General features: G+C 43.9%; 70 non-coding genes across 70 annotated transcripts; all 70 read left to right on the top strand.

The window, feature by feature from the left end:
* Positions 1 to 54: 54 nt before the first annotated feature.
* TRNAE-UUC (transfer RNA glutamic acid (anticodon UUC)) lies at positions 55 to 126 on the top strand. Its single transcript has one exon. It is a non-coding gene; the product is annotated as a tRNA-Glu (tRNA).
* A 79-nt stretch (positions 127 to 205) lies between these two features.
* On the top strand, positions 206 to 277 carry TRNAE-CUC (transfer RNA glutamic acid (anticodon CUC)). The gene has a single exon. It is a non-coding gene; the product is annotated as a tRNA-Glu (tRNA).
* Positions 278 to 355: 78 nt separating this feature from the next.
* Positions 356 to 427, top strand: TRNAE-CUC (transfer RNA glutamic acid (anticodon CUC)). Its single transcript has one exon. It is a non-coding gene; the product is annotated as a tRNA-Glu (tRNA).
* Positions 428 to 506: 79 nt separating this feature from the next.
* Positions 507 to 578, top strand: TRNAE-UUC (transfer RNA glutamic acid (anticodon UUC)). The gene has a single exon. It is a non-coding gene; the product is annotated as a tRNA-Glu (tRNA).
* A 79-nt stretch (positions 579 to 657) lies between these two features.
* On the top strand, positions 658 to 729 carry TRNAE-UUC (transfer RNA glutamic acid (anticodon UUC)). The gene has a single exon. It is a non-coding gene; the product is annotated as a tRNA-Glu (tRNA).
* Positions 730 to 1,109: 380 nt separating this feature from the next.
* TRNAE-UUC (transfer RNA glutamic acid (anticodon UUC)) lies at positions 1,110 to 1,181 on the top strand. Its single transcript has one exon. It is a non-coding gene; the product is annotated as a tRNA-Glu (tRNA).
* Positions 1,182 to 1,534: 353 nt separating this feature from the next.
* Positions 1,535 to 1,606, top strand: TRNAE-UUC (transfer RNA glutamic acid (anticodon UUC)). The gene has a single exon. It is a non-coding gene; the product is annotated as a tRNA-Glu (tRNA).
* A 501-nt stretch (positions 1,607 to 2,107) lies between these two features.
* Positions 2,108 to 2,179, top strand: TRNAE-CUC (transfer RNA glutamic acid (anticodon CUC)). The gene has a single exon. It is a non-coding gene; the product is annotated as a tRNA-Glu (tRNA).
* Positions 2,180 to 2,710: 531 nt separating this feature from the next.
* TRNAE-UUC (transfer RNA glutamic acid (anticodon UUC)) lies at positions 2,711 to 2,782 on the top strand. Its single transcript has one exon. It is a non-coding gene; the product is annotated as a tRNA-Glu (tRNA).
* Positions 2,783 to 2,860: 78 nt separating this feature from the next.
* TRNAE-CUC (transfer RNA glutamic acid (anticodon CUC)) lies at positions 2,861 to 2,932 on the top strand. The gene has a single exon. It is a non-coding gene; the product is annotated as a tRNA-Glu (tRNA).
* A 230-nt stretch (positions 2,933 to 3,162) lies between these two features.
* TRNAE-UUC (transfer RNA glutamic acid (anticodon UUC)) lies at positions 3,163 to 3,234 on the top strand. Its single transcript has one exon. It is a non-coding gene; the product is annotated as a tRNA-Glu (tRNA).
* Positions 3,235 to 3,307: 73 nt separating this feature from the next.
* Positions 3,308 to 3,379, top strand: TRNAE-CUC (transfer RNA glutamic acid (anticodon CUC)). The gene has a single exon. It is a non-coding gene; the product is annotated as a tRNA-Glu (tRNA).
* A 231-nt stretch (positions 3,380 to 3,610) lies between these two features.
* Positions 3,611 to 3,682, top strand: TRNAE-UUC (transfer RNA glutamic acid (anticodon UUC)). Its single transcript has one exon. It is a non-coding gene; the product is annotated as a tRNA-Glu (tRNA).
* A 655-nt stretch (positions 3,683 to 4,337) lies between these two features.
* On the top strand, positions 4,338 to 4,409 carry TRNAE-UUC (transfer RNA glutamic acid (anticodon UUC)). The gene has a single exon. It is a non-coding gene; the product is annotated as a tRNA-Glu (tRNA).
* Positions 4,410 to 4,933: 524 nt separating this feature from the next.
* Positions 4,934 to 5,005, top strand: TRNAE-CUC (transfer RNA glutamic acid (anticodon CUC)). Its single transcript has one exon. It is a non-coding gene; the product is annotated as a tRNA-Glu (tRNA).
* A 531-nt stretch (positions 5,006 to 5,536) lies between these two features.
* On the top strand, positions 5,537 to 5,608 carry TRNAE-UUC (transfer RNA glutamic acid (anticodon UUC)). Its single transcript has one exon. It is a non-coding gene; the product is annotated as a tRNA-Glu (tRNA).
* Positions 5,609 to 5,686: 78 nt separating this feature from the next.
* On the top strand, positions 5,687 to 5,758 carry TRNAE-CUC (transfer RNA glutamic acid (anticodon CUC)). The gene has a single exon. It is a non-coding gene; the product is annotated as a tRNA-Glu (tRNA).
* Positions 5,759 to 5,988: 230 nt separating this feature from the next.
* Positions 5,989 to 6,060, top strand: TRNAE-UUC (transfer RNA glutamic acid (anticodon UUC)). The gene has a single exon. It is a non-coding gene; the product is annotated as a tRNA-Glu (tRNA).
* Positions 6,061 to 6,133: 73 nt separating this feature from the next.
* Positions 6,134 to 6,205, top strand: TRNAE-CUC (transfer RNA glutamic acid (anticodon CUC)). Its single transcript has one exon. It is a non-coding gene; the product is annotated as a tRNA-Glu (tRNA).
* Positions 6,206 to 6,436: 231 nt separating this feature from the next.
* On the top strand, positions 6,437 to 6,508 carry TRNAE-UUC (transfer RNA glutamic acid (anticodon UUC)). Its single transcript has one exon. It is a non-coding gene; the product is annotated as a tRNA-Glu (tRNA).
* A 682-nt stretch (positions 6,509 to 7,190) lies between these two features.
* Positions 7,191 to 7,262, top strand: TRNAE-UUC (transfer RNA glutamic acid (anticodon UUC)). The gene has a single exon. It is a non-coding gene; the product is annotated as a tRNA-Glu (tRNA).
* Positions 7,263 to 7,615: 353 nt separating this feature from the next.
* On the top strand, positions 7,616 to 7,687 carry TRNAE-UUC (transfer RNA glutamic acid (anticodon UUC)). The gene has a single exon. It is a non-coding gene; the product is annotated as a tRNA-Glu (tRNA).
* A 228-nt stretch (positions 7,688 to 7,915) lies between these two features.
* TRNAE-UUC (transfer RNA glutamic acid (anticodon UUC)) lies at positions 7,916 to 7,987 on the top strand. The gene has a single exon. It is a non-coding gene; the product is annotated as a tRNA-Glu (tRNA).
* A 222-nt stretch (positions 7,988 to 8,209) lies between these two features.
* Positions 8,210 to 8,281, top strand: TRNAE-CUC (transfer RNA glutamic acid (anticodon CUC)). The gene has a single exon. It is a non-coding gene; the product is annotated as a tRNA-Glu (tRNA).
* Positions 8,282 to 8,812: 531 nt separating this feature from the next.
* Positions 8,813 to 8,884, top strand: TRNAE-UUC (transfer RNA glutamic acid (anticodon UUC)). Its single transcript has one exon. It is a non-coding gene; the product is annotated as a tRNA-Glu (tRNA).
* A 78-nt stretch (positions 8,885 to 8,962) lies between these two features.
* TRNAE-CUC (transfer RNA glutamic acid (anticodon CUC)) lies at positions 8,963 to 9,034 on the top strand. The gene has a single exon. It is a non-coding gene; the product is annotated as a tRNA-Glu (tRNA).
* A 230-nt stretch (positions 9,035 to 9,264) lies between these two features.
* TRNAE-UUC (transfer RNA glutamic acid (anticodon UUC)) lies at positions 9,265 to 9,336 on the top strand. Its single transcript has one exon. It is a non-coding gene; the product is annotated as a tRNA-Glu (tRNA).
* A 73-nt stretch (positions 9,337 to 9,409) lies between these two features.
* TRNAE-CUC (transfer RNA glutamic acid (anticodon CUC)) lies at positions 9,410 to 9,481 on the top strand. Its single transcript has one exon. It is a non-coding gene; the product is annotated as a tRNA-Glu (tRNA).
* A 231-nt stretch (positions 9,482 to 9,712) lies between these two features.
* TRNAE-UUC (transfer RNA glutamic acid (anticodon UUC)) lies at positions 9,713 to 9,784 on the top strand. Its single transcript has one exon. It is a non-coding gene; the product is annotated as a tRNA-Glu (tRNA).
* Positions 9,785 to 10,309: 525 nt separating this feature from the next.
* On the top strand, positions 10,310 to 10,381 carry TRNAE-CUC (transfer RNA glutamic acid (anticodon CUC)). Its single transcript has one exon. It is a non-coding gene; the product is annotated as a tRNA-Glu (tRNA).
* A 224-nt stretch (positions 10,382 to 10,605) lies between these two features.
* On the top strand, positions 10,606 to 10,677 carry TRNAE-UUC (transfer RNA glutamic acid (anticodon UUC)). The gene has a single exon. It is a non-coding gene; the product is annotated as a tRNA-Glu (tRNA).
* A 224-nt stretch (positions 10,678 to 10,901) lies between these two features.
* On the top strand, positions 10,902 to 10,973 carry TRNAE-CUC (transfer RNA glutamic acid (anticodon CUC)). Its single transcript has one exon. It is a non-coding gene; the product is annotated as a tRNA-Glu (tRNA).
* A 231-nt stretch (positions 10,974 to 11,204) lies between these two features.
* On the top strand, positions 11,205 to 11,276 carry TRNAE-UUC (transfer RNA glutamic acid (anticodon UUC)). Its single transcript has one exon. It is a non-coding gene; the product is annotated as a tRNA-Glu (tRNA).
* A 78-nt stretch (positions 11,277 to 11,354) lies between these two features.
* Positions 11,355 to 11,426, top strand: TRNAE-CUC (transfer RNA glutamic acid (anticodon CUC)). Its single transcript has one exon. It is a non-coding gene; the product is annotated as a tRNA-Glu (tRNA).
* Positions 11,427 to 11,807: 381 nt separating this feature from the next.
* TRNAE-CUC (transfer RNA glutamic acid (anticodon CUC)) lies at positions 11,808 to 11,879 on the top strand. The gene has a single exon. It is a non-coding gene; the product is annotated as a tRNA-Glu (tRNA).
* A 230-nt stretch (positions 11,880 to 12,109) lies between these two features.
* On the top strand, positions 12,110 to 12,181 carry TRNAE-CUC (transfer RNA glutamic acid (anticodon CUC)). Its single transcript has one exon. It is a non-coding gene; the product is annotated as a tRNA-Glu (tRNA).
* A 381-nt stretch (positions 12,182 to 12,562) lies between these two features.
* Positions 12,563 to 12,634, top strand: TRNAE-CUC (transfer RNA glutamic acid (anticodon CUC)). Its single transcript has one exon. It is a non-coding gene; the product is annotated as a tRNA-Glu (tRNA).
* A 230-nt stretch (positions 12,635 to 12,864) lies between these two features.
* TRNAE-UUC (transfer RNA glutamic acid (anticodon UUC)) lies at positions 12,865 to 12,936 on the top strand. The gene has a single exon. It is a non-coding gene; the product is annotated as a tRNA-Glu (tRNA).
* A 73-nt stretch (positions 12,937 to 13,009) lies between these two features.
* Positions 13,010 to 13,081, top strand: TRNAE-CUC (transfer RNA glutamic acid (anticodon CUC)). The gene has a single exon. It is a non-coding gene; the product is annotated as a tRNA-Glu (tRNA).
* Positions 13,082 to 13,304: 223 nt separating this feature from the next.
* Positions 13,305 to 13,376, top strand: TRNAE-UUC (transfer RNA glutamic acid (anticodon UUC)). The gene has a single exon. It is a non-coding gene; the product is annotated as a tRNA-Glu (tRNA).
* A 224-nt stretch (positions 13,377 to 13,600) lies between these two features.
* TRNAE-CUC (transfer RNA glutamic acid (anticodon CUC)) lies at positions 13,601 to 13,672 on the top strand. Its single transcript has one exon. It is a non-coding gene; the product is annotated as a tRNA-Glu (tRNA).
* Positions 13,673 to 13,903: 231 nt separating this feature from the next.
* Positions 13,904 to 13,975, top strand: TRNAE-UUC (transfer RNA glutamic acid (anticodon UUC)). The gene has a single exon. It is a non-coding gene; the product is annotated as a tRNA-Glu (tRNA).
* A 656-nt stretch (positions 13,976 to 14,631) lies between these two features.
* TRNAE-UUC (transfer RNA glutamic acid (anticodon UUC)) lies at positions 14,632 to 14,703 on the top strand. Its single transcript has one exon. It is a non-coding gene; the product is annotated as a tRNA-Glu (tRNA).
* A 224-nt stretch (positions 14,704 to 14,927) lies between these two features.
* TRNAE-CUC (transfer RNA glutamic acid (anticodon CUC)) lies at positions 14,928 to 14,999 on the top strand. Its single transcript has one exon. It is a non-coding gene; the product is annotated as a tRNA-Glu (tRNA).
* A 357-nt stretch (positions 15,000 to 15,356) lies between these two features.
* On the top strand, positions 15,357 to 15,428 carry TRNAE-UUC (transfer RNA glutamic acid (anticodon UUC)). The gene has a single exon. It is a non-coding gene; the product is annotated as a tRNA-Glu (tRNA).
* A 375-nt stretch (positions 15,429 to 15,803) lies between these two features.
* On the top strand, positions 15,804 to 15,875 carry TRNAE-CUC (transfer RNA glutamic acid (anticodon CUC)). The gene has a single exon. It is a non-coding gene; the product is annotated as a tRNA-Glu (tRNA).
* Positions 15,876 to 16,223: 348 nt separating this feature from the next.
* On the top strand, positions 16,224 to 16,295 carry TRNAE-CUC (transfer RNA glutamic acid (anticodon CUC)). The gene has a single exon. It is a non-coding gene; the product is annotated as a tRNA-Glu (tRNA).
* Positions 16,296 to 16,374: 79 nt separating this feature from the next.
* TRNAE-UUC (transfer RNA glutamic acid (anticodon UUC)) lies at positions 16,375 to 16,446 on the top strand. The gene has a single exon. It is a non-coding gene; the product is annotated as a tRNA-Glu (tRNA).
* A 79-nt stretch (positions 16,447 to 16,525) lies between these two features.
* TRNAE-CUC (transfer RNA glutamic acid (anticodon CUC)) lies at positions 16,526 to 16,597 on the top strand. Its single transcript has one exon. It is a non-coding gene; the product is annotated as a tRNA-Glu (tRNA).
* A 79-nt stretch (positions 16,598 to 16,676) lies between these two features.
* On the top strand, positions 16,677 to 16,748 carry TRNAE-UUC (transfer RNA glutamic acid (anticodon UUC)). The gene has a single exon. It is a non-coding gene; the product is annotated as a tRNA-Glu (tRNA).
* Positions 16,749 to 17,128: 380 nt separating this feature from the next.
* TRNAE-UUC (transfer RNA glutamic acid (anticodon UUC)) lies at positions 17,129 to 17,200 on the top strand. Its single transcript has one exon. It is a non-coding gene; the product is annotated as a tRNA-Glu (tRNA).
* A 353-nt stretch (positions 17,201 to 17,553) lies between these two features.
* On the top strand, positions 17,554 to 17,625 carry TRNAK-UUU (transfer RNA lysine (anticodon UUU)). The gene has a single exon. It is a non-coding gene; the product is annotated as a tRNA-Lys (tRNA).
* Positions 17,626 to 17,853: 228 nt separating this feature from the next.
* Positions 17,854 to 17,925, top strand: TRNAE-UUC (transfer RNA glutamic acid (anticodon UUC)). The gene has a single exon. It is a non-coding gene; the product is annotated as a tRNA-Glu (tRNA).
* Positions 17,926 to 18,147: 222 nt separating this feature from the next.
* TRNAE-CUC (transfer RNA glutamic acid (anticodon CUC)) lies at positions 18,148 to 18,219 on the top strand. Its single transcript has one exon. It is a non-coding gene; the product is annotated as a tRNA-Glu (tRNA).
* Positions 18,220 to 18,298: 79 nt separating this feature from the next.
* Positions 18,299 to 18,370, top strand: TRNAE-CUC (transfer RNA glutamic acid (anticodon CUC)). The gene has a single exon. It is a non-coding gene; the product is annotated as a tRNA-Glu (tRNA).
* A 79-nt stretch (positions 18,371 to 18,449) lies between these two features.
* TRNAE-UUC (transfer RNA glutamic acid (anticodon UUC)) lies at positions 18,450 to 18,521 on the top strand. The gene has a single exon. It is a non-coding gene; the product is annotated as a tRNA-Glu (tRNA).
* Positions 18,522 to 18,600: 79 nt separating this feature from the next.
* Positions 18,601 to 18,672, top strand: TRNAE-UUC (transfer RNA glutamic acid (anticodon UUC)). The gene has a single exon. It is a non-coding gene; the product is annotated as a tRNA-Glu (tRNA).
* Positions 18,673 to 18,751: 79 nt separating this feature from the next.
* On the top strand, positions 18,752 to 18,823 carry TRNAE-CUC (transfer RNA glutamic acid (anticodon CUC)). The gene has a single exon. It is a non-coding gene; the product is annotated as a tRNA-Glu (tRNA).
* Positions 18,824 to 18,902: 79 nt separating this feature from the next.
* TRNAE-UUC (transfer RNA glutamic acid (anticodon UUC)) lies at positions 18,903 to 18,974 on the top strand. Its single transcript has one exon. It is a non-coding gene; the product is annotated as a tRNA-Glu (tRNA).
* Positions 18,975 to 19,053: 79 nt separating this feature from the next.
* TRNAE-CUC (transfer RNA glutamic acid (anticodon CUC)) lies at positions 19,054 to 19,125 on the top strand. The gene has a single exon. It is a non-coding gene; the product is annotated as a tRNA-Glu (tRNA).
* Positions 19,126 to 19,204: 79 nt separating this feature from the next.
* Positions 19,205 to 19,276, top strand: TRNAE-UUC (transfer RNA glutamic acid (anticodon UUC)). Its single transcript has one exon. It is a non-coding gene; the product is annotated as a tRNA-Glu (tRNA).
* Positions 19,277 to 20,511: 1,235 nt separating this feature from the next.
* TRNAE-UUC (transfer RNA glutamic acid (anticodon UUC)) lies at positions 20,512 to 20,583 on the top strand. Its single transcript has one exon. It is a non-coding gene; the product is annotated as a tRNA-Glu (tRNA).
* Positions 20,584 to 20,805: 222 nt separating this feature from the next.
* On the top strand, positions 20,806 to 20,877 carry TRNAE-CUC (transfer RNA glutamic acid (anticodon CUC)). Its single transcript has one exon. It is a non-coding gene; the product is annotated as a tRNA-Glu (tRNA).
* A 79-nt stretch (positions 20,878 to 20,956) lies between these two features.
* Positions 20,957 to 21,029, top strand: TRNAE-UUC (transfer RNA glutamic acid (anticodon UUC)). The gene has a single exon. It is a non-coding gene; the product is annotated as a tRNA-Glu (tRNA).
* Positions 21,030 to 21,108: 79 nt separating this feature from the next.
* Positions 21,109 to 21,180, top strand: TRNAE-UUC (transfer RNA glutamic acid (anticodon UUC)). The gene has a single exon. It is a non-coding gene; the product is annotated as a tRNA-Glu (tRNA).
* A 79-nt stretch (positions 21,181 to 21,259) lies between these two features.
* TRNAE-UUC (transfer RNA glutamic acid (anticodon UUC)) lies at positions 21,260 to 21,331 on the top strand. Its single transcript has one exon. It is a non-coding gene; the product is annotated as a tRNA-Glu (tRNA).
* A 228-nt stretch (positions 21,332 to 21,559) lies between these two features.
* TRNAE-UUC (transfer RNA glutamic acid (anticodon UUC)) lies at positions 21,560 to 21,631 on the top strand. Its single transcript has one exon. It is a non-coding gene; the product is annotated as a tRNA-Glu (tRNA).
* Positions 21,632 to 22,725: 1,094 nt separating this feature from the next.
* On the top strand, positions 22,726 to 22,797 carry TRNAE-UUC (transfer RNA glutamic acid (anticodon UUC)). Its single transcript has one exon. It is a non-coding gene; the product is annotated as a tRNA-Glu (tRNA).
* A 222-nt stretch (positions 22,798 to 23,019) lies between these two features.
* TRNAE-CUC (transfer RNA glutamic acid (anticodon CUC)) lies at positions 23,020 to 23,091 on the top strand. The gene has a single exon. It is a non-coding gene; the product is annotated as a tRNA-Glu (tRNA).
* A 79-nt stretch (positions 23,092 to 23,170) lies between these two features.
* Positions 23,171 to 23,242, top strand: TRNAE-CUC (transfer RNA glutamic acid (anticodon CUC)). The gene has a single exon. It is a non-coding gene; the product is annotated as a tRNA-Glu (tRNA).
* Positions 23,243 to 23,281: the final 39 nt, after the last annotated feature.

Below are 23,281 nucleotides of genomic sequence, written 5' to 3'. Positions count from 1 at the left end.
GAATGAATTTAAAGACACATTTATAGGAATAATATTTAGGATTGTTACAACCAGTCCGATATGGTCTAGTGGCTAGGATATCTGGCTTTCACCCAGAAGGCCCGGGTTCGATTCCCGGTATCGGAGCGAGTGCTTTTGTACCGCATTTCAAGAATAAACTTAAGGATATAGGTTTATGAACAGAATTAAGAGTTGGTTATGCAAGTCCGATATGGTCTAGTGGCTAGGATATCTGGCTCTCACCCAGAAGTCCCGGGTTCGATTCCCGGTATCGGAGCGAGTGCTTTTGTACCGCATTTCAAGAATAGACTTAAGGATGTAGGTTATGAATAGAATTAAGAGTTGGTTAAGCAAGTCCGATATGGTCTAGTGGCTAGGATATCTGGCTCTCACCCAGAAGGCCCGGGTTCGATTCCCGGTATCGGAGCGAGTGCTTTTGTACCGCATTTCAAGAATAAACTTAAGGATATAGGTTTATGAATTGAATTAAGAGTTGGTCAAGCAAGTCCGATATGGTCTAGTGGTAAGGATATCTGGCTTTCACCCAGAAGGCCCGGGTTCGATTCCCGGTATCGGAGCGAGTGCTTTTGTACCGCTTTTGAAGAATGAATTTAAAGACACATTTATAGGAATAATATTTAGGGTTCTTCCAACCAGTCCGATATGGTCTAGTGGCTAGGATATCTGGCTTTCACCCAGAAGGCCCGGGTTCGATTCCCGGTATCGGAGCGAGTGCTTTGTACCGCTTTTGAAGAATAAACTTAAAGACACATTTATAGGAATATTATTTAGGGTTTGTTCAACCAGTCCGATATGGTCTAGTGGCTAGGATATCTGGCTCTCACCCAGAAGGCGAGAGTACGATTCCTGGTATCGAAGCGAGTGCTTTTGTACCGCTTTTCAAGAATAGACTTAAGGATATAGGTTTATGAATAGAATTAAGTCTTGGTTAAGCAAGTCCGATATGGTCTTGTGGCTAGGATACGTGGCTTTCACCCATAATACCCGGGTTCGATTCCCAGTATCGGACCGAGTGCTTTTGTACCGCTTTTGAAGAATGAATTTAAAGACACATTTATAGGAATAATATTTAGGGTTCTTCCAACCAGTCCGATATGGTCTAGTGGCTAGGATATCTGGCTTTCACCCAGAAGGCCCGGGTTCGATTCCCGGTATCGGAGCGAGTGCTTTGTACCGCTTTTGAAGAATGAATTTAAAGACACATTTATTGGAATAATATTTAGGGTTGTTCCAACCATTCCGATATGGTCTAGTGGCTAGGTTATCTGGCTCTCACCCAGAAGGCCCGGGTTCGATTCCAAGTATCGGGACGAGTGCTTTTGTACCGCTTTTCAAAAATAAAATTAAGACTTGGTTGAGCAAGAACGATATGGTCTTGTGGCTAGGATACCGGACTTTCACCCAGAAGGCCCGGGTTCGATTCCCGGTATCGGAGCGAGTGCTTTGTACCGCTTTTGAAGAATGAATTTAAAGACACATTTATTGGAATAATATTTAGGGTTGTTCCAACCAGTCCGATATGGTCTAGTGGCTAGGATATCTGGCTTTCACCCAGAAGGCCCGGGTTCGATTCCCGGTATCGGAGCGAGTGCTTTGTACCGCTTTTGAAGAATAAACTTAAAGACACATTTATAGGAATATTATTTAGGGTTTGTTCAACCAGTCCGATATGGTCTAGTGGCTAGGATATCTGGCTCTCACCCAGAAGGCGAGAGTACGATTCCTGGTATCGAAGCGAGTGCTTTTGTACCGCTTTTCAAGAATAGACTTAAGGATATAGGTTTATGAATAGAATTAAGTCTTGGTTAAGCAAGTCCGATATGGTCTTGTGGCTAGGATACGTGGCTTTCACCCATAATACCCGGGTTCGATTCCCAGTATCGGACCGAGTGCTTTTGTACCGCTTTTGAAGAATGAATTTAAAGACACATTTATAGGAATAATATTTAGGGTTCTTCCAACCAGTCCGATGGGTCTTACCCAAAAGCACGGGTTCGATTCCCGGTATCGTAGCGAGTGATTTGTACCGCTTTTGAAGAATAGACTTAAGGATATAGGTTTATGAATAGAAAAAAGACTTAGCAAGTCCGATATGGTCTAGTGGCTAGGATATCTGGCTCTCACCCAGAAGGCCCGGGTTCGATTCCCGGTATCGGAGCGAGGGCTTTTGTAAAGCATTTCAAGAATAAACTTAAGGATATAGGTTTATGAATAGAATTAAGACTCGGTTAGGCAAATCCGATATGGTCTATTGGGTAGGATACCTGGCTTTCATCCAGAAGGCCCGGGTTCGATTCCCGGTATCGGAGCGAGTGCTTTTGTACCGCTTTTGAAGAATGAATTTAAAGACACATTTATAGGAATAATATTTAGGGTTGTTCCAACCAGTCCGCTATGGTCTAGTGGCTAGGATATCTGGCTTTCACCCAGAAGGCCCGGGTTCGATTCCCGGTATCGTAGCGAGTGATTTGTACCGCTTTTGAAGAATAGACTTAAGGATATAGGTTTATGAATAGAATTAAGAGTTGGTTAAGCAAGTCCGATATGGTCTAGTAGCTAGGATATCTGGCTCTCACCCAGAAGGCCCGGCTTCGATTCCCGGTATCGGAGCGAGTGCTTTTGTACCGCATTTCAAGAATAAACTTAAGGATATAGGTTTATAAATAGAATTAAGAGTTGGTTAAGCAAGTCCGTTATGGTCTAGTGGCAAGGATATCTGGCTTTCACCCAGAAGGCCCGGGTTCGATTCCCGGTATCGAAGCGAGTGCTTTTGTACCGCATTTCAAGAATAGACTTAAAACTGTAGGTTATGAATAGAATTAATAGATGGTTATGCAAGTCCGATATGGTCTAGTGGCTAGGATATCTGGCTCTCACCCAGAAGGTCCGGGTTCGATTCCCGGTATCGGAGCGAGGGCTTTTGTACCGCATTTTAAGAATAAACTTAAGGATATAGGTTTATGAATAGAATTAAGACTCGGTTAGGCAAATCCGATATGGTCTATTGGGTAGGATACCTGGCTTTCGTCCAGAAGGACCGGGTTCGATTCCCGGTATCGGAGCGAGTGCTTTTGTACCGCTTTCGAAGAATGAATTTAAAGACACATTTATAGGAATAATATTTAGGGTTGTTCCAACCAGTCCGATATGGTCTAGTGGCTAGGATATCTGGCTTTCACCCAGAAGGCCCGGGTTCGATTCCCGGTATCGTAGCGAGTGATTTGTACCGCATTTGAAGAATAGACTTAAGGATATAGGTTTATGAATAGAATTAAGACTTAGCAAGTCCGATATGGTCTAGTGGCTAGGAGATCTGGCTCTCACCCAGAAGGCCCGGGTTCGATTTCCGGTATCGGAGCGAGTGCTTTTGTACCGCATTTCAAGAATAGACTTAAGGATATAAGGTTTATGAATAGAATTAAGAGTTGGTTAAGCAAGTCCGATATGGTCTAGTAGCTAGGATATCTGGCTCTCACCCAGAAGGCCCGGCTTCGATTCCCGGTATCGGAGCGAGTGCTTTTGTACCGCATTTCAAGAATAAACTTAAGGATATAGGTTTATAAATAGAATTAAGAGTTGGTTAAGCAAGTCCGTTATGGTCTAGTGGCAAGGATATCTGGCTTTCACCCAGAAGGCCCGGGTTCGATTCCCGGTATCGGAGCGAGTGCTTTTGTACCGCATTTCAAGAATAGACTTAAAACTGTAGGTTATGAATAGAATTAATAGATGGTTATGCAAGTCCGATATGGTCAAGTGGCTAGGATATCTGGCTTTCACCTAGAAGGCCCGGGTTCGATTCCCGGTATCGGAGCGAGGGCTTTTGTACCGCATTTCAAGAATAAAGTTAAGGATATAGGTTTATGAATAGAATTAAGACTCGGTTAGGCAAATCCGATATGGTCTATTGGGTAGGATACCTGGCTTTCATCCAGAAGGCCCGGGTTCGATTCCCGGTATCGGAGCGAGTGCTTTTGTACCGCTTTTGAAGAATGAATTTAAAGACACATTTATTGGAATAATATTTAGGGTTGTTCCAACCATTCCGATATGGTCTAGTGGCTAGGTTATCTGGCTCTCACCCAGAAGGCCCGGGTTCGATTCCAAGTATCGGGACGAGTGCTTTTGTACCGCTTTTCAAAAATAAAATTAAGACTTGGTTGAGCAAGAACGATATGGTCTTGTGGCTAGGATACCGGACTTTCACCCAGAAGGCCCGGGTTCGATTCCCGGTATCGGAGCGAGTGCTTTGTACCGCTTTTGAAGAATGAATTTAAAGACACATTTATTGGAATAATATTTAGGGTTGTTCCAACCAGTCCGATATGGTCTAGTGGCTAGGATATCTGGCTTTCACCCAGAAGGCCCGGGTTCGATTCCCGGTATCGGAGCGAGTGCTTTGTACCGCTTTTGAAGAATAAACTTAAAGACACATTTATAGGAATATTATTTAGGGTTTGTTCAACCAGTCCGATATGGTCTAGTGGCTAGGATATCTGGCTCTCACCCAGAAGGCGAGAGTACGATTCCTGGTATCGAAGCGAGTGCTTTTGTACCGCTTTTCAAGAATAGACTTAAGGATATAGGTTTATGAATAGAATTAAGTCTTGGTTAAGCAAGTCCGATATGGTCTTGTGGCTAGGATACGTGGCTTTCACCCATAATACCCGGGTTCGATTCCCAGTATCGGACCGAGTGCTTTTGTACCGCTTTTGAAGAATGAATTTAAAGACACATTTATAGGAATAATATTTAGGGTTCTTCCAACCAGTCCGATATGGTCTAGTGGCTAGGATACCCTGCTCTTACCCAAAAGCACGGGTTCGATTCCCGGTATCGTAGCGAGTGATTTGTACCGCTTTTGAAGAATAGACTTAAGGATATAGGTTTATGAATAGAAAAAAGACTTAGCAAGTCCGATATGGTCTAGTGGCTAGGATATCTGGCTCTCACCCAGAAGGCCCGGGTTCGATTCCCGGTATCGGAGCGAGGGCTTTTGTAAAGCATTTCAAGAATAAACTTAAGGATATAGGTTTATGAATAGAATTAAGACTCGGTTAGGCAAATCCGATATGGTCTATTGGGTAGGATACCTGGCTTTCATCCAGAAGGCCCGGGTTCGATTCCCGGTATCGGAGCGAGTGCTTTTGTACCGCTTTTGAAGAATGAATTTAAAGACACATTTATAGGAATAATATTTAGGGTTGTTCCAACCAGTCCGCTATGGTCTAGTGGCTAGGATATCTGGCTTTCACCCAGAAGGCCCGGGTTCGATTCCCGGTATCGTAGCGAGTGATTTGTACCGCTTTTGAAGAATAGACTTAAGGATATAGGTTTATGAATAGAATTAAGAGTTGGTTAAGCAAGTCCGATATGGTCTAGTAGCTAGGATATCTGGCTCTCACCCAGAAGGCCCGGCTTCGATTCCCGGTATCGGAGCGAGTGCTTTTGTACCGCATTTCAAGAATAAACTTAAGGATATAGGTTTATAAATAGAATTAAGAGTTGGTTAAGCAAGTCCGTTATGGTCTAGTGGCAAGGATATCTGGCTTTCACCCAGAAGGCCCGGGTTCGATTCCCGGTATCGAAGCGAGTGCTTTTGTACCGCATTTCAAGAATAGACTTAAAACTGTAGGTTATGAATAGAATTAATAGATGGTTATGCAAGTCCGATATGGTCTAGTGGCTAGGATATCTGGCTCTCACCCAGAAGGTCCGGGTTCGATTCCCGGTATCGGAGCGAGGGCTTTTGTACCGCATTTTAAGAATAAACTTAAGGATATAGGTTTATGAATAGAATTAAGACTCGGTTAGGCAAATCCGATATGGTCTATTGGGTAGGATACCTGGCTTTCGTCCAGAAGGACCGGGTTCGATTCCCGGTATCGGAGCGAGTGCTTTTGTACCGCTTTCGAAGAATGAATTTAAAGACACATTTATAGGAATAATATTTAGGGTTGTTCCAACCAGTCCGATATGGTCTAGTGGCTAGGATATCTGGCTTTCACCCAGAAGGCCCGGGTTCGATTCCCGGTATCGTAGCGAGTGATTTGTACCGCATTTGAAGAATAGACTTAAGGATATAGGTTTATGAATAGAATTAAGACTTAGCAAGTCCGATATGGTCTAGTGGCTAGGAGATCTGGCTCTCACCCAGAAGGCCCGGGTTCGATTTCCGGTATCGGAGCGAGTGCTTTTGTACCGCATTTCAAGAATAGACTTAAGGATATAAGGTTTATGAATAGAATTAAGAGTTGGTTAAGCAAGTCCGATATGGTCTAGTAGCTAGGATATCTGGCTCTCACCCAGAAGGCCCGGCTTCGATTCCCGGTATCGGAGCGAGTGCTTTTGTACCGCATTTCAAGAATAAACTTAAGGATATAGGTTTATAAATAGAATTAAGAGTTGGTTAAGCAAGTCCGTTATGGTCTAGTGGCAAGGATATCTGGCTTTCACCCAGAAGGCCCGGGTTCGATTCCCGGTATCGGAGCGAGTGCTTTTGTACCGCATTTCAAGAATAGACTTAAAACTGTAGGTTATGAATAGAATTAATAGATGGTTATGCAAGTCCGATATGGTCAAGTGGCTAGGATATCTGGCTTTCACCTAGAAGGCCCGGGTTCGATTCCCGGTATCGGAGCGAGGGCTTTTGTACCGCATTTCAAGAATAAAGTTAAGGATATAGGTTTATGAATAGAATTAAGACTCGGTTAGGCAAATCCGATATGGTCTATTGGGTAGGATACCTGGCTTTCATCCAGAAGGCCCGGGTTCGATTCCCGGTATCGGAGCGAGTGCTTTTGTACCGCTTTTGAAGAATGAATTTAAAGACACATTTATAGGAATATTATTTAGGGTTTGTTCAACCAGTCCGATATGGTCTAGTGGCTAGGATATCTGGCTCTCACCCAGAAGGCGAGAGTACGATTCCTGGTATCGAAGCGAGTGCTTTTGTACCGCTTTTCAAGAATAGACTTAAGGATATAGGTTTATGAATAGAATTAAGTCTTGGTTAAGCAAGTCCGATATGGTCTTGTGGCTAGGATACGTGGCTTTCACCCATAATACCCGGGTTCGATTCCCAGTATCGGACCGAGTGCTTTTGTACCGCTTTTGAAGAATGAATTTAAAGACACATTTATAGGAATAATATTTAGGGTTCTTCCAACCAGTCCGATATGGTCTAGTGGCTAGGATATCTGGCTTTCACCCAGAAGGCCCGGGTTCGATTCCCGGTATCGGAGCGAGTGCTTTGTACCGCTTTTGAAGAATGAATTTAAAGACACATTTATTGGAATAATATTTAGGGTTGTTCCAACCATTCCGATATGGTCTAGTGGCTAGGTTATCTGGCTCTCACCCAGAAGGCCCGGGTTCGATTCCAAGTATCGGGACGAGTGCTTTTGTACCGCTTTTCAAAAATAAAATTAAGACTTGGTTGAGCAAGAACGATATGGTCTTGTGGCTAGGATACCGGACTTTCACCCAGAAGGCCCGGGTTCGATTCCCGGTATCGGAGCGAGTGCTTTGTACCGCTTTTGAAGAATGAATTTAAAGACACATTTATTGGAATAATATTTAGGGTTGTTCCAACCAGTCCGATATGGTCTAGTGGCTAGGATATCTGGCTTTCACCCAGAAGGCCCGGGTTCGATTCCCGGTATCGGAGCGAGTGCTTTGTACCGCTTTTGAAGAATAAACTTAAAGACACATTTATAGGAAAAATATTTAGGGTTTGTCCAACCAGTCCGATATAGTCTAGTGGCTAGGATACCTTGCTCTCACGCAAAAGCACGGGTTCGATTCCCGGTATCGGAGACAGTGCGATTGCACAAGTTTTAAAGAATAAACTTAAAGACACATTTATAGGAATAATATTTAGGGTTGTTCCAACCAGTCCGATATGGTCTAGTGGCTAGGATATCTGGCTTTCACCCAGGAGGCCCGGGTTCGATACCCGGTATCGGAGGCTGTGCTTTGCACAGCTTTTGAAGAATAAACTTAAAGACACATTTATAGGAATAATATTTACGGTTGTTCCAACCAGTCCGATATGGTCTAGTGGCTAGGATACCCTGCTCTTACCCAAAAGCACGGGTTCGATTCCCGGAATCGTAGCGAGTGATTTGTACCGCTTTTGAAGAATAGACTTAAGGATATAGGTTTATGAATAGAAAAAAGACTTAGCAAGTCCGATATGGTCTAGTGGCTAGGATATCTGGCTCTCACCCAGAAGGCCCGGGTTCGATTCCCGGTATCGGAGCGAGGGCTTTTGTAAAGCATTTCAAGAATAAACTTAAGGATATAGGTTTATGAATAGAATTAAGACTCGGTTAGGCAAATCCGATATGGTCTATTGGGTAGGATACCTGGCTTTCATCCAGAAGGCCCGGGTTCGATTCCCGGTATCGGAGCGATTGCTTTTGTACCGCTTTTGAAGAATGAATTTAAAGACACATTTATAGGAATAATATTTAGGGTTGTTCCAACCAGTCCGCTATGGTCTAGTGGCTAGGATATCTGGCTTTCACCCAGAAGGCCCGGGTTCGATTCCCGGTATCGTAGCGAGTGATTTGTACCGCTTTTGAAGAATAGACTTAAGGATATAGGTTTATGAATAGAATTAAGAGTTGGTTAAGCAAGTCCGATATGGTCTAGTAGCTAGGATATCTGGCTCTCACCCAGAAGGCCCGGCTTCGATTCCCGGTATCGGAGCGAGTGCTTTTGTACCGCATTTCAAGAATAAACTTAAGGATATAGGTTTATAAATAGAATTAAGAGTTGGTTAAGCAAGTCCGTTATGGTCTAGTGGCAAGGATATCTGGCTTTCACCCAGAAGGCCCGGGTTCGATTCCCGGTATCGAAGCGAGTGCTTTTGTACCGCATTTCAAGAATAGACTTAAAACTGTAGGTTATGAATAGAATTAATAGATGGTTATGCAAGTCCGATATGGTCTAGTGGCTAGGATATCTGGCTCTCACCCAGAAGGTCCGGGTTCGATTCCCGGTATCGGAGCGAGGGCTTTTGTACCGCATTTTAAGAATAAACTTAAGGATATAGGTTTATGAATAGAATTAAGACTCGGTTAGGCAAATCCGATATGGTCTATTGGGTAGGATACCTGGCTTTCGTCCAGAAGGACCGGGTTCGATTCCCGGTATCGGAGCGAGTGCTTTTGTACCGCTTTCGAAGAATGAATTTAAAGACACATTTATAGGAATAATATTTAGGGTTGTTCCAACCAGTCCGATATGGTCTAGTGGCTAGGATATCTGGCTTTCACCCAGAAGGCCCGGGTTCGATTCCCGGTATCGTAGCGAGTGATTTGTACCGCATTTGAAGAATAGACTTAAGGATATAGGTTTATGAATAGAATTAAGACTTAGCAAGTCCGATATGGTCTAGTGGCTAGGAGATCTGGCTCTCACCCAGAAGGCCCGGGTTCGATTTCCGGTATCGGAGCGAGTGCTTTTGTACCGCATTTCAAGAATAGACTTAAGGATATAAGGTTTATGAATAGAATTAAGAGTTGGTTAAGCAAGTCCGATATGGTCTAGTAGCTAGGATATCTGGCTCTCACCCAGAAGGCCCGGCTTCGATTCCCGGTATCGGAGCGAGTGCTTTTGTACCGCATTTCAAGAATAAACTTAAGGATATAGGTTTATAAATAGAATTAAGAGTTGGTTAAGCAAGTCCGTTATGGTCTAGTGGCAAGGATATCTGGCTTTCACCCAGAAGGCCCGGGTTCGATTCCCGGTATCGGAGCGAGTGCTTTTGTACCGCATTTCAAGAATAGACTTAAAACTGTAGGTTATGAATAGAATTAATAGATGGTTATGCAAGTCCGATATGGTCAAGTGGCTAGGATATCTGGCTTTCACCTAGAAGGCCCGGGTTCGATTCCCGGTATCGGAGCGAGGGCTTTTGTACCGCATTTCAAGAATAAAGTTAAGGATATAGGTTTATGAATAGAATTAAGACTCGGTTAGGCAAATCCGATATGGTCTATTGGGTAGGATACCTGGCTTTCATCCAGAAGGCCCGGGTTCGATTCCCGGTATCGGAGCGAGTGCTTTTGTACCGCTTTTGAAGAATGAATTTAAAGACACATTTATAGGAATATTATTTAGGGTTGTTCCAACCAGTCCGATATGGTCTAGTGGCTAGGATATCTGGCTTTAACCCAGAAGGCCCGGGTTCGATTCCCGGTATCGTAGCGAGTGATTTGTACCGCTTTTGAAGAATAGACTTAAGGATATAGGTTTATGAATATAATTAAGACTTAGCAAGTCCAATATGGTCTAGTGGCTAGGATATCTGGCTCTCACCCAGAAGGCCCGGGTTCGATTCCCGGTATCGGAGCGAGTGCTTTTGTACCGCTTTCGAAGAATGAATTTAAAGACACATTTATAGGAATAATATTTAGGGTTGTTCCAACCAGTCCGCTATGGTCTAGTGGCTAGGATATCTGGCTTTCACCCAGAAGGCCCGGGTTCGATTCCCGGTATCGTAGCGAGTGATTTGTACCGCTTTTGAAGAATAGACTTAAGGATATAGGTTTATGAATAGAATTAAGACTTAGCAAGTCCGATATGGTCTAGTGGCTAGGATATCTGGCTTTCACCCACAAGGCCCGGGTTCGATTCCCGGTATCGGAGCGAGTGCTTTTGTCCCGCTTTTGAAGAATGAATTTAAAGACACATTTATAGGAATAATATTTAGGGTTGTTCCAACCAGTCCGATATGGTTTAGTGGCTAGGATAACTGGCTTTCACCCAGAAGGCCCGGGTTCGATTCCCGGTATCGTAGCGAGTGATTTGTACCGCTTTTGAAGAATAGACTTAAGGATATAGGTTTATGAATAGAAAAAAGACTTAGCAAGTCCGATATGGTCTAGTGGCTAGGGTATCTGGCTCTCACCCAGAAGGCCCGGGTTCGATTCCCGGTAACGGAGCGAGTGCTTTTGTACCGCATTTCAAGAATAGACTTAAGGATATAAGGTTTATAAATAGAATTAAGAATTGGTTAAGCAAGTCCGATATGGTCTAGTAGCTAGGATATCTGGCTCTCACCCAGAAGGCCCGGCTTCGATTCCCGGTATCGGAGCGAGTGCTTTTGTACCGCATTTCAAGAATAAACTTAAGGATATAGGTTTATAAATAGAATTAAGAGTTGGTTAAGCAAGTCCGTTATGGTCTAGTGGCAAGGATATCTGGCTTTCACCCAGAAGGCCCGGGTTCGATTCCCGGTATCGGAGCGAGTGCTTTTGTACCGCATTTCAAGAATAGACTTAAAACTGTAGGTTATGAATAGAATTAATAGATGGTTATGCAAGTCCGATATGGTCTAGTGGCTAGGATATCTGGCTCTCACCCAGAAGGCCCGGGTTCGATTCCCGGTATCGGAGCGAGTGCTTTTGTACCGCATTTCAAGAATAAACTTAAGGATATAAGGTTTATGAATAGAATTAAGAGTTGGTTAAGCAAGTCCGATATGGTCTAGTAGCTAGGATATCTGGCTCTCACCCAGAAGGCCCGGCTTCGATTCCCGGTATCGGAGCGAGTGCTTTTGTACCGCATTGCAAGAATAAAATTAAGGATATAGGTTTATGAATAGAATTAAGAGTTGGTTAAGCAAGTCCGTTATGGTCTAGTGGCAAGGATATCTGGCTTTCACCCAGAAGGCCCGGGTTCGATTCCCGTTATCGGAGCGAGTGCTTTTGTACCGCATTTCAAGAATAGACTTAAAACTGTAGGTTATGAATAGAATTAATAGATGGTTATGCAAGTCCGATATGGTCTAGTGGCTAGGATATCTGGCTCTCACCCAGAAGGCCCGGGTTCGAATCCCGTTATCGGAGCGAGTGCTTTTGTACCGCATTTCAAGAATAAACTTAAGGATATAGGTTTATGAATAGAATTAAGACTTGGTTAAGCAAGTCCGATATGGTCTATTGGGGAGGATACCTGGCTTTCATCCAGAAGGCCCGGGTTCGATTCCCGGTATCGGAGCGAGTGCTTTTGTACCGCTTTTGAAGAATCAATTTAAAGACACATTTATAGGAATAATATTTAGGGTTGTTCCAACCAGTCCGATATGGTCTAGTGGCTAGGATATCTGGCTCTCACCCAGAAGGCCCGGGTTCGATTCCCGGTATCGGAGCGAGTGCTTTTGTACCGCATTTCAAGAATAAACTTAAGGATATAAGGTTTATGAATAGAATTAAGAGTTGGTTAAGCAAGTCCGATATGGTCTAGTAGCTAGGATATCTGGCTCTCACCCAGAAGGCCCGGCTTCGATTCCCGGTATCGGAGCGAGTGCTTTTGTACCGCATTGCAAGAATAAAATTAAGGATATAGGTTTATGAATAGAATTAAGAGTTGGTTAAGCAAGTCCGTTATGGTCTAGTGGCAAGGATATCTGGCTTTCACCCAGAAGGCCCGGGTTCGATTCCCGTTATCGGAGCGAGTGCTTTTGTACCGCATTTCAAGAATAGACTTAAAACTGTAGGTTATGAATAGAATTAATAGATGGTTATGCAAGTCCGATATGGTCTAGTGGCTAGGATATCTGGCTCTCACCCAGAAGGCCCGGGTTCGAATCCCGTTATCGGAGCGAGTGCTTTTGTACCGCATTTCAAGAATAAACTTAAGGATATAGGTTTATGAATAGAATTAAGACTTGGTTAAGCAAGTCCGATATGGTCTATTGGGGAGGATACCTGGCTTTCATCCAGAAGGCCCGGGTTCGATTCCCGGTATCGGAGCGAGTGCTTTTGTACCGCTTTTGAAGAATCAATTTAAAGACACATTTATAGGAATAATATTTAGGGTTGTTCCAACCAGTCCGATATGGTCTAGTGGCTAGGATATCTGGCTTTCACCCAGAAGGCCCGGGTTCGATTCCCGGTATCGTAGCGAGTGATTTGTACCGCTTTTGAAGAATAGACTTAAGGATATAGGTTTATGAATATAATTAAGACTTAGCAAGTCCAATATGGTCTAGTGGCTAGGATATCTGGCTCTCACCCAGAAGGCCCGGGTTCGATTCCCGGTATCGGAGCGAGTGCTTTTGTACCGCTTTCGAAGAATGAATTTAAAGACACATTTATAGGAATAATATTTAGGGTTGTTCCAACCAGTCCGCTATGGTCTAGTGGCTAGGATATCTGCCTTTCACCCAGAAGGCCCGGGTTCGATTCCCGGTATCGTAGCGAGTGATTTGTACCGCTTTGAAGAATAGACTTAAGGATATAGGTTTATGAATAGAATTAAGACTTAGCAAGTCCGATATGGTCTAGTGGCTAGGATATCTGGCTTTCACCCACAAGGCCCGGGTTCGATTCCCGGTATCGGAGCGAGTGCTTTTGTCCCGCTTTTGAAGAATGAATTTAAAGACACATTTATAGGAATAATATTTAGGGTTGTTCCAACCAGTCCGATATGGTTTAGTGGCTAGGATATCTGGCTTTAACCGAGAAGGCCCGGGTTCGATTCCCGGTATCGTAGCGAGTGATTTGTACCGCTTTTGAAGAATAGACGTAAGGATATAGGTTTATGAATAGAATTAAGACGTAGCAAGTCCGATATGGTCTAGTGGCTAGGATATCTGGCTCTCACCCAGAAGGCCCGGGTTCGATTCCCGGTAACGGAGCGAGTGCTTTTGTACCGCATTTCAAGAATAGACTTAAGGATATAAGGTTTATGAATAGAATTAAGAGTTGGTTAAGCAAGTCCGATATGTTCTAGTAGCTAGGATATCTGGCTCTCACCCAGAAGGCCCGGCTTCGATTCCCGGTATCGGAGCGAGTGCTTTTGTACCGCATTTCAAGAATAAACTTAAGGATATAGGTTTATAAATAGAATTAAGAGTTGGTTAAGCAAGTCCGTTATGGTCTAGTGGCAAGGATATCTGGCTTTCACCCAGAAGGCCCGGGTTCGATTCCCGGTATCGGAGCGAGTGCTTTTGTACCGCATTTCAAGAATAGACTTAAAACTGTAGGTTATGAATAGAATTAATAGATGGTTATGCAAGTCCGATATGGTCTAGTGGCTAGGATATCTGGCTCTAACCCAGAAGGCCCGGGTTCGATTCCCGGTATCGGAGCGAGTGCTTTTGTACCGCATTTCAAGAATAAACTTAAGGATATAAAGTTTATGAATAGAATTAAGAGCTGGTTAAGCAAGTCCGATATGGTCTAGTAGCTAGGATATCTGGATCTCACCCAGAAGGCCCGGCTTCGATTCCCGGTATCGGAGCGAGTGCTTTTGTACCGCATTGCAAGAATAGAATTAAGGGTTGGTTAAGCAAGTCCGTTATGGTCTAGTGGCAAGGATATCTGGCTTTCACCCAGAAGTCCCGGGTTCGATTCCTGTATCGGAGCGAGTGCTTTTGTACCGCATTTCAAGAATAAACTTAAGGATATAGGTTTATGAATAGAATTAAGACTTGGTTAAGCAAGTCCGATATGGTCTATTGGGGAGGATACCTGGCTTTCATCCAGAAGGCCCGGGTTCGATTCCCGGTATCGGAGCGAGTGCTTTTGTACCGCTTTTGAAGAATGAATTTAAAGACACATTTATAGGAATAAAATTTAGGGTTGTTCCAACCAGTCCGATATGGTTTAGTGGCTAGGATATCTGGCTTTCACCCAGAAGGCCCGGGTTCGATTCCCGGTATCGGAGCGAGTGCTTTTGTACCGCTTTTGAAGAATGAATTTAAAGACACATTTATAGGAATAATATTTAGGGTTGTTTCAACTAGTCCGATATGGTCTAGTGGCTAGGATATCTGGCTTTAACCGAGAAGGCCCGGGTTCGATTCCCGGTATCGTAGCGAGTGATTTGTACCGCTTTTGAAGAATAGACGTAAGGATATAGGTTTATGAATAGAATTAAGACGTAGCAAGTCCGATATGGTCTAGTGGCTAGGATATCTGGCTCTCACCCAGAAGGCCCGGGTTCGATTCCCGGTAACGGAGCGAGTGCTTTTGTACCGCATTTCAAGAATAGACTTAAGGATATAAGGTTTATGAATAGAATTAAGAGTTGGTTAAGCAAGTCCGATATGTTCTAGTAGCTAGGATATCTGGCTCTCACCCAGAAGGCCCGGCTTTGATTCCCGGTATCGGAGCGAGTGCTTTTGTACCGCATTTCAAGAATAAACTTAAGGATATAAAGTTTATGAATAGAATTAAGAGCTGGTTAAGCAAGTCCGATATGGTCTAGTAGCTAGGATATCTGGATCTCACCCAGAAGGCCCGGCTTCGATTCCCGGTATCGGAGCGAGTGCTTTTGTACCGCATTGCAAGAATAGAATTAAGGGTTGGTTAAGCAAGTCCGTTATGGTCTAGTGGCAAGGATATCTGGCTTTCACCCAGAAGTCCCGGGTTCGATTCCCGGTATCGGAGCGAGTGCTTTTGTACCGCATTTCAAGAATAAACTTAAGGATATAGGTTTATGAATAGAATTAAGACTTGGTTAAGCAAGTCCGATATGGGCTATTGGGGAGGATACCTGGCTTTCATCCAGAAGGCCCAGGTTCGATTCCCGGTATCGGAGCGAGTGCTTTTGTACCGCTTTTGAAGAATGAATTTAAAGACACATTTATAGGAATAATATTTAGGGTTGTTCCAACCAGTCCGATATGGTCTAGTGGCTAGGACATCTGGCTTTAACCGAGAAGGCCCGGGTTCGATTCCCGGTATCGTAGCGAGTGATTTGTACCGCTTTTGAAGAATAGACTTAAGGATATAGGTTTATGAATATAATTAAGACTTAGCAAGTCCGATATGGTCTAGTGGCTAGGATATCTGGCTCTCACCCAGAAGGCCCGGGTTCGATTCCCGGTATCGGAGCGAGTGCTTTTGTACCGCTTTTGAAGAATGAATTTAAAGACACATTTATAGGAATAATAATTAGGGTTGTTACAACCAGTCCGATATGGTCTAGTGGCTAGGATATCTGGCTTTCACCCAGAAGGCCCGGGTTCGATACCCGGTATCGGGGTGAGTGCTTTTGTACAGCTTTTCAAGAATAGAATTAAGACTTGGTTGAGCAAGTACGATATGGTCTAGTGGCTTGGATACCCTGCTCTCACCCAAAAGCACGGGTTCGATTCCCGGTATCGTAGCGAGTGATTTGTACCGCTTTTGAAGAATAGACTCAAGGATATAGGTTTATGAATAGAATTAAGACATAGCAAGTCCGATATGGTCTAGTGGCTAGGATATCTGGCTCTCACCCAGAAGGCCCGGGTTCGATTCCCGGTATCGGAGCGAGTGCTTTTGTACCGCTTTTGAAGAATGAATTTAAAGACACATTTATAGGAATAATATTTAGGGTTGTTACAACCAGTCCGATATGGTCTAGTGGCTAGGATATCTGGCTTTCACCCAGAAGGCCCGGGTTCGATTCCCGGTATCGGAGCGAGTGCTTTTGTACCGCATTTCAAGAATAAACTTAAGGATATAGGTTTATGAACAGAATTAAGAATTGGTTATGCAAGTCCGATATGGTCTAGTGGCTAGGATATCTGGCTCTCACCCAGAAGTCCCGGGTTCAATTCCCGGTATCGGAGCGAGTGCTTTTGTACCGCTTTTGAAGAATGAATTTAAAGACACATTTATGGGAATAATATTTAGGGTTCTTCCAACCAGTCCGATATGGTCTAGTGGCTAGGATATCTGGCTTTCACCCAGAAGGCCCGGGTTCGATTCCCGGTATCGGAGCGAGTGCTTTGTACCGCGTTTGAAGAATAAACTTAAAGACACATTTATAGGAATAATATTTAGGGTTTGTTCAACCAGTCCGATATGGTCTAGTGGCTAGGATATCTGGCTCTCACCCAGAGGGCGAGAGTACGATTCCCGGTATCGAAGCGAGTGCTTTTGTACCGCTTTTCAAGAATAGACTTAAGGATATAGGTTTATGAATAGAATTAAGTCTTGGTTAAGCAAGTCCGATATGGTCTTGTGGCTAGGATACTGGGCTTTCACCCATAATACCCGGGTTCGATTCCCTGTATCGGACCGAGTGCTTTTGTACCGCTTTTGAAGAATGAACTTAAAGACACATTTATAGGAATAATATCTAGGGATGTTCCAACCAGTCCGATATGGTCTAGTGGCTAGGATATCTGGCTTTCACCCAGAAGGCCCGGGTTCGATTCCCGGTATCGGAGCGAGTGCTTTGTACCGCTTTTGAAGAATGAATTTAAAGACACATTTATTGGAATAATATTTAGGGTTCTTCCAACCATTCCGATATGGTCTAGTGGCTAGGATATCTGGCTCTCACCCAGAAGGCCCGGGTTCGATTCCAAGTATCGGGACGAGTGCTTTTGTACCGCTTTTCAAAAATAAAATTAAGACTTGGTTGAGCAAGAACGATATGGTCTTGTGGCTAGGATACCTGACTTTCACCCAGAAGGCCCGGGTTCGATTCCCGGTATCGGAGCGAGTGCTTTGTACCGCTTTTGAAGAATGAATTTAAAGACACATTTATTGGAATAATATTTAGGGTTGTTCCAACCAGTCCGATATGGTCTAGTGGCTAGGATATCTGGCTTTTACCCAGAAGGCCCGGGTTCGATTCCCGGTATCGGAGCGAGTGCTTTGTACCGCTTTTGAAGAATAAACTTAAAGACACATTTATAGGAAAAATATTTAGGGTTTGTCCAACCAGTCCGATATAGTCTAGTGGCCAGGATACCTTGCTCTCACACAAAAGCACGGGTTCGATTCCCGGTATCGGAGACAGTGCGATTGCACAAGTTTTAAAGAATAAACTTAAAGACACATTTATAGGAATAATATTTAGGGTTGTTCCAACCAGTCCGATATGGTCTAGTGGCAAGGATATCTGGCTTTCACCCAGGAGGCCCGGGTTCGATACCCGGTATCGGAGGCTGTGCTTTGCACAGCTTTTGAAGAATAAACTTAAAGACACATTTATAGGAATAATATTTAGGGTTGTTCCAACCAGTCCGATATGGTCTAGTGGCTAGGATACCCTGCTCTTACCCAAAAGCACGGGTTCGATTCCCGGTATCGTAGCGAGTGATTTGTACCGCTTTTGAAGAATAGACTTAAGGATATAGGTTTATGAATAGAAAAAAGACTTAGCAAGTCCGATATGGTCTAGTGGCTAGGATATCTGGCTCTCACCCAGAAGGCCCGGGTTCGATTCCCGGTATCGGAGCGAGTGCTTTTGTACCGCATTTCAAGAATAAACTTAAGGCTATAGGTTTATGAATAGAATTAAGAGTTGGTTAAGAGAGTCCGATATGGTCTAGTGGCTAGGATATCTGGCTCTCACCCAGAAGGCCCGGGTTCGATTCCCGGTATCGGAGCGAGTGCTTTTGTACCGCATTTCAAGAATAAACTTAAGGATATAGGTTTATGAATTGAATTAAGAGTTGGTTAAGCAAGTCCGATATGGTCTAGTGGCAAGGATATCTGGCTTTCACCCAGAAGGCCCGGGTTCGATTCCCGGTATCGGAGCGAGTGCTTTTGTACCGCTTTTGAAGAATGAATTTAAAGACGCATTTATAGGAATAATATTTAGGGTTGTTCCAACCAGTCCGATATGGTCTAGTGGCTAGGATATCTGGCTTTCACCCAGAAGGCCCGGGTTCGATTCCCGGTATCGGAGCGAGTGCTTTTGTACCGCATTTCAAGAATAAACTTAAGGCTATAGGTTTATGAATAGAATTAAGAGTTGGTTAAGCAAGTCCGATATGGTCTAGTGGCTAGGATATCTGGCTCTCACCCAGAAGGCCCGGGTTCGATTCCCGGTATCGGAGCGAGTGCTTTTGTACCGCATTTCAAGAATAAACTTAAGGATATAGGTTTATGAATTGAATTAAGAGTTGGTTAAGCAAGTCCGATATGGTCTAGTGGCAAGGATATCTGGCTTTCACCCAGAAGGCCCGGGTTCGATTCCCGGTATCGGAGCGAGTGCTTTTGTACCGCTTTTGAAGAATGAATTTAAAGACGCATTTATAGGAATAATATTTAGGGTTGTTCCAACCAGTCCGATATGGTCTAGTGGCTAGGATATCTGGCTCTCACCCAGAAGGCCCGGGTTCGATTCCCGGTATCGGAGCGAGTGCTTTTGTACCGCATTTCAAGAATAAACTTAAGGATATAGGTTTATGAATTGAATTAAGAGTTGGTTAAGCAAGTCCGATATGGTCTAGTGGCAAGGATATCTGGCTTTCACCCAGAAGGCCCGGGTTCGATTCCCGGTATCGGAGCGAGTGCTTTTGTACCGCTTTCGAAGAATGAATTTAAAGACACATTTATAGGAATAATATTTAGGGTTGTTCCAACCAGTCCGCTATGGTCTAGTGGCTAGGATATCTGGCTTTCACCCAGAAGGCCCGGGTTCGATACCCGGTATCGGAGTCTGTGCTTTGTACCGCTTTTGAAGAATAAACTTAAAGACACATTTATGGGAAAAATATTTAGGGTTTGTCCAACCAGTCCGATATAGTCTAGTGGCTAGGATACCTTGCACGGGATCGATTCCCGGTATCGGAGACAGTGCGTTTGCACAAGTTTTAAAGAATAAACTTAAAGACACATTTATAGGAATAATATTTAGGGTTGTTCCAACCAGTCCGATATGGTCTAGTGGCTAGGATATCTGGCTTTCACCCAGAAGGCCCGGGTTCGATACCCGGTATCGGGGTGAGTGCTTTTGTACAACTTTTCAAGAATAGAATTAAGACTTGGTTGAGCAAGTACGATATGGTCTAGTGGCTTGGATACCCTGCTCTCACCCAAAAGCACGGGTTCGATTCCCGGTATCGTAGCGAGTGATTTGTACCGCTTTTGAAGAATAGACTCAAGGATATAGGTTTATGAATAGAATTAAGACTTAGCAAGTCCGATATGGTCTAGTGGCTAGGATATCTGGCTCTCACCTAGAAGGACCGTGTTCGATTCCCGGTATCGGAGCGAGTGCTTTTGTACCGCTTTCGAAGAATGAATTTAAAGACACATTTATAGGAATAATATTTAGGGTTGTTCCAACCAGTCCGATAAGGTCTAGTGGCTAGGATATCTGGCTCTCACCCAGAAGGCCCGGCTTCGATTCCCGGTATCGGAGCGAGTGCTTTTGTACCGCATTTCAGAATAAACTTAAGGATATAGGTTTATAAATAGAATTAAGAGTTGGTTAAGCTAGTCCGTTATGGTCTAGTCCCAAGGATATCTGGCTTTCACCCAGAAGGCCCGGGTTCGATTCCCGGTATCGGAGCGAGTGCTTTTGTACCGCATTTCAAGAATAGACTTAAAACTGTAGGTTATGAATAGAATTAATAGGTGGTTATGCAAGAACGATATGGTCTTGTGGCTAGGATACCTGACTTTCACCCAGAAGGCCCGGGCTCGATTTCTGGTATCGGAGCGAGTGCTTTGTACCGCTTTTGAAGAATGAATTTAAAGACACATTTATTGGAATAATATTTAGGGTTGTTCCAACCAGTCCGATATGGTCTAGTGGCTAGGATATCTGGCTTTCACCCAGAAGGCCCGGGTTCGATTCCCGGTATCGGAGGCTGTGCTTTGCACAGCTTTTGAAGAATAAACTTAAAGACACATTTATAGGAATAATATTTAGGGTTGTTCCAACCAGTCCGATATGGTCTAGTGGCTAGGATACCCTGCTCTTACCCAAAAGCACGGGTTCGATTCCCGGTATCGTAGCGAGTGATTTGTACCGCTTTTGAAGAATAGACTTAAGGATATAGGTTTATGAATAGAAAAAAGACTTAGCAAGTCCGATATGGTCTAGTGGCTAGGATATCTGGCTCTCACCCAGAAGGCCCGGGTTCGATTCCCGGTATCGGAGCGAGTGCTTTTGTACCGCATTTCAAGGATAAACTTAAGGATATAGGTTTATGAATTGAATTAAGAGTTGGTTAAGCAAGTCCGATATGGTCTAGTGGCAAGGATATCTGGCTTTCACCTAGAAGGCCCGGGGTTCGATTCCCGGTATCGGAGCGAGTGCTTTTGTACCGCTTTTGAAGAATGAATTTAAAGACGCATTTATAGGAATAATATTTAGGGTTGTTCCAACCAGTCCGATATGGTCTAGTGGCTAGGATATCTGGCTTTCACCCAGAAGGCCCGGGTTCGATTCCCGGTATCGGAGCGAGTGCTTTTGTACCGCTTTTGAAGAATGGATTTAAAGACACATTTATAGGAATAATATTTAGGGTTGTTCCAACCAGTCCGATATGGTCTAGTGGCTAGGATATCTGGCTTTCACCCAGAAGGCCCGGGTTCGATTCCCGGTATCGGAGCGAGTGCTTTGTACCGCTTTTGAAGAATAAACTTAAAGACACATTTATAGGAAAAATATTTAGGGTTTGTCCAACCAGTCCGATATAGTCTAGTGGCTAGGATACCTTGCTCTCACCCAAAAGCACGGGATCGATTCCCGGTATCGGAGACAGTGCGTTTGCACAAGTTTCAAAGAGTAAACTTAAAGACACATTTATAGGAATAATATTTAGGGTTGTTCCAACCAGTCCGATATGGTCTAGTGGCTAGGATATCTGGCTTTCACCCAGAAGGCCCGGGTTCGATACCCGGTATCGGAGACTGTGCTTTGTACCGCTTTTGAAGAATAAACTTAAAGACACATTTATGGGAAAAATATTTAGGGTTTGTCCAACCAGTCCGATATAGTCTAGTGGCTAGGATATCTGGCTTTCACCCAGAAGGCCCGGGTTCGATACCCGGTATCGGGGTGAGTGCTTTTGTACAGCTTTTCAAGAATAGAATTAAGACTTGGTTGAGCAAGTACGATATGGTCTAGTGGCTTGGATACCCTGCTCTCACCCAAAAGCACGGGTTCGATTCCCGGTATCGTAGCGAGTGATTTGTACCGCTTTTGAAGAATAGACTCAAGGATATAGGTTTATGAATAGAATTAAGACTTAGCAAGTCAGATATGGTCTAGTGGCTAGGATATCTGGCTCTCACCTAGAAGGACCGGGTTCGATTCCCGGTATCGGAGCGAGTGCTTTTGTACCGCTTTCGAAGAATGAATTTAAAGACACATTTATAGGAATAATATTTAGGGTTGTTCCAACCAGTCCGATATGGTCTAGTGGCTAGGATATCTGGCTTTCACCCAGAAGGCACGGGTTCGATTCCCGGTATCGTAGCGAGTGATTTGTACCGCTTTTGAAGAATAGACTTAAGGATATAGGTTTATGAATAGAATTAAGACTTAGCAAGTCCGATATGGTCTAGTAGCTAGGATATCTGGCTCTCACCCAGAAGGCCCGGCTTCGATTCCCGGTATCGGAGCGAGTGCTTTTGTACCGCATTTCAAGAATAAACTTTAGGATATAGGTTTATAAATAGAATTAAGAGTTGGTTAAGCTAGTCCGTTATGGTCTAGTGCCAAGGATATCTGGCTTTCACCCAGAAGGCCCGGGTTCGATTCCCGGTATCGGAGCGAGTGCTTTTGTACCGCATTTCAAGAATAGACTTAAAACTGTAGGTTATGAATAGAATTAATAGATGGTTATGCAAGAACGATATGGTCTTGTGGCTAGGATACCTGACTTTCACCCAGAAGGCCCGGGTTCGATTCCTGGTATCGGAGCGAGTGCTTTGTACCGCTTTTGAAGAATGAATTTAAAGACGCATTTATTGGAATAATATTTAGGGTTGTTCCAACCAGTCCGATATGGTCTAGTGGCTAGGATATCTGGCTTTCACCCAGAAGGCCCGGGTTCGATTCCCGGTATCGGAGGCTGTGCTTTGCACAGCTTTTGAAGAATAAACTTAAAGACACATTTATAGGAATAATATTTAGGGTTGTCCCAACCAGTCCGATATGGTCTAGTGGCTAGGATACCCTGCTCTTACCCAAAAGCACGGGTTCGATTCCCGGTATCGTAGCGAGTGATTTGTACCGCTTTTGAAGAATAGACTTAAGGATATAGGTTTATGAATAGAAGAAAGACTTAGCAAGTCCGATATGGTCTAGTGGCTAGGATATCTGGCTCTCACCCAGAAGGCCCGGGTTCGATTCCCGGTATCGGAGCGAGTGCTTTTGTACCGCATTTCAAGAATAAACTTAAGGATATAGGTTTATGAATAGAATTAAGAGTTGGTTAAGCAAGTCCGATATGGTCTAGTGGCTAGGATATCTGGCTCTCACCCAGAAGGCCCGGGTTCGATTCCCGGTATCGGAGCGAGTGCTTTCGTACCGCATTTCAAGAATAAACTTAAGG

The sequence above is a fragment of the Phalangium opilio genome, unplaced genomic scaffold, assembly GCF_054372755.1.
Source record: "Phalangium opilio isolate 3A_F unplaced genomic scaffold, DU_Popi_V2 ptg000088l_1, whole genome shotgun sequence".
NCBI classification, from domain to species: Eukaryota; Metazoa; Arthropoda; class Arachnida; order Opiliones; family Phalangiidae; genus Phalangium; species Phalangium opilio.
The sequence above is the reverse complement of the archived record's forward strand: the minus strand, read 5'-3'. Positions and strand labels throughout refer to the sequence as shown.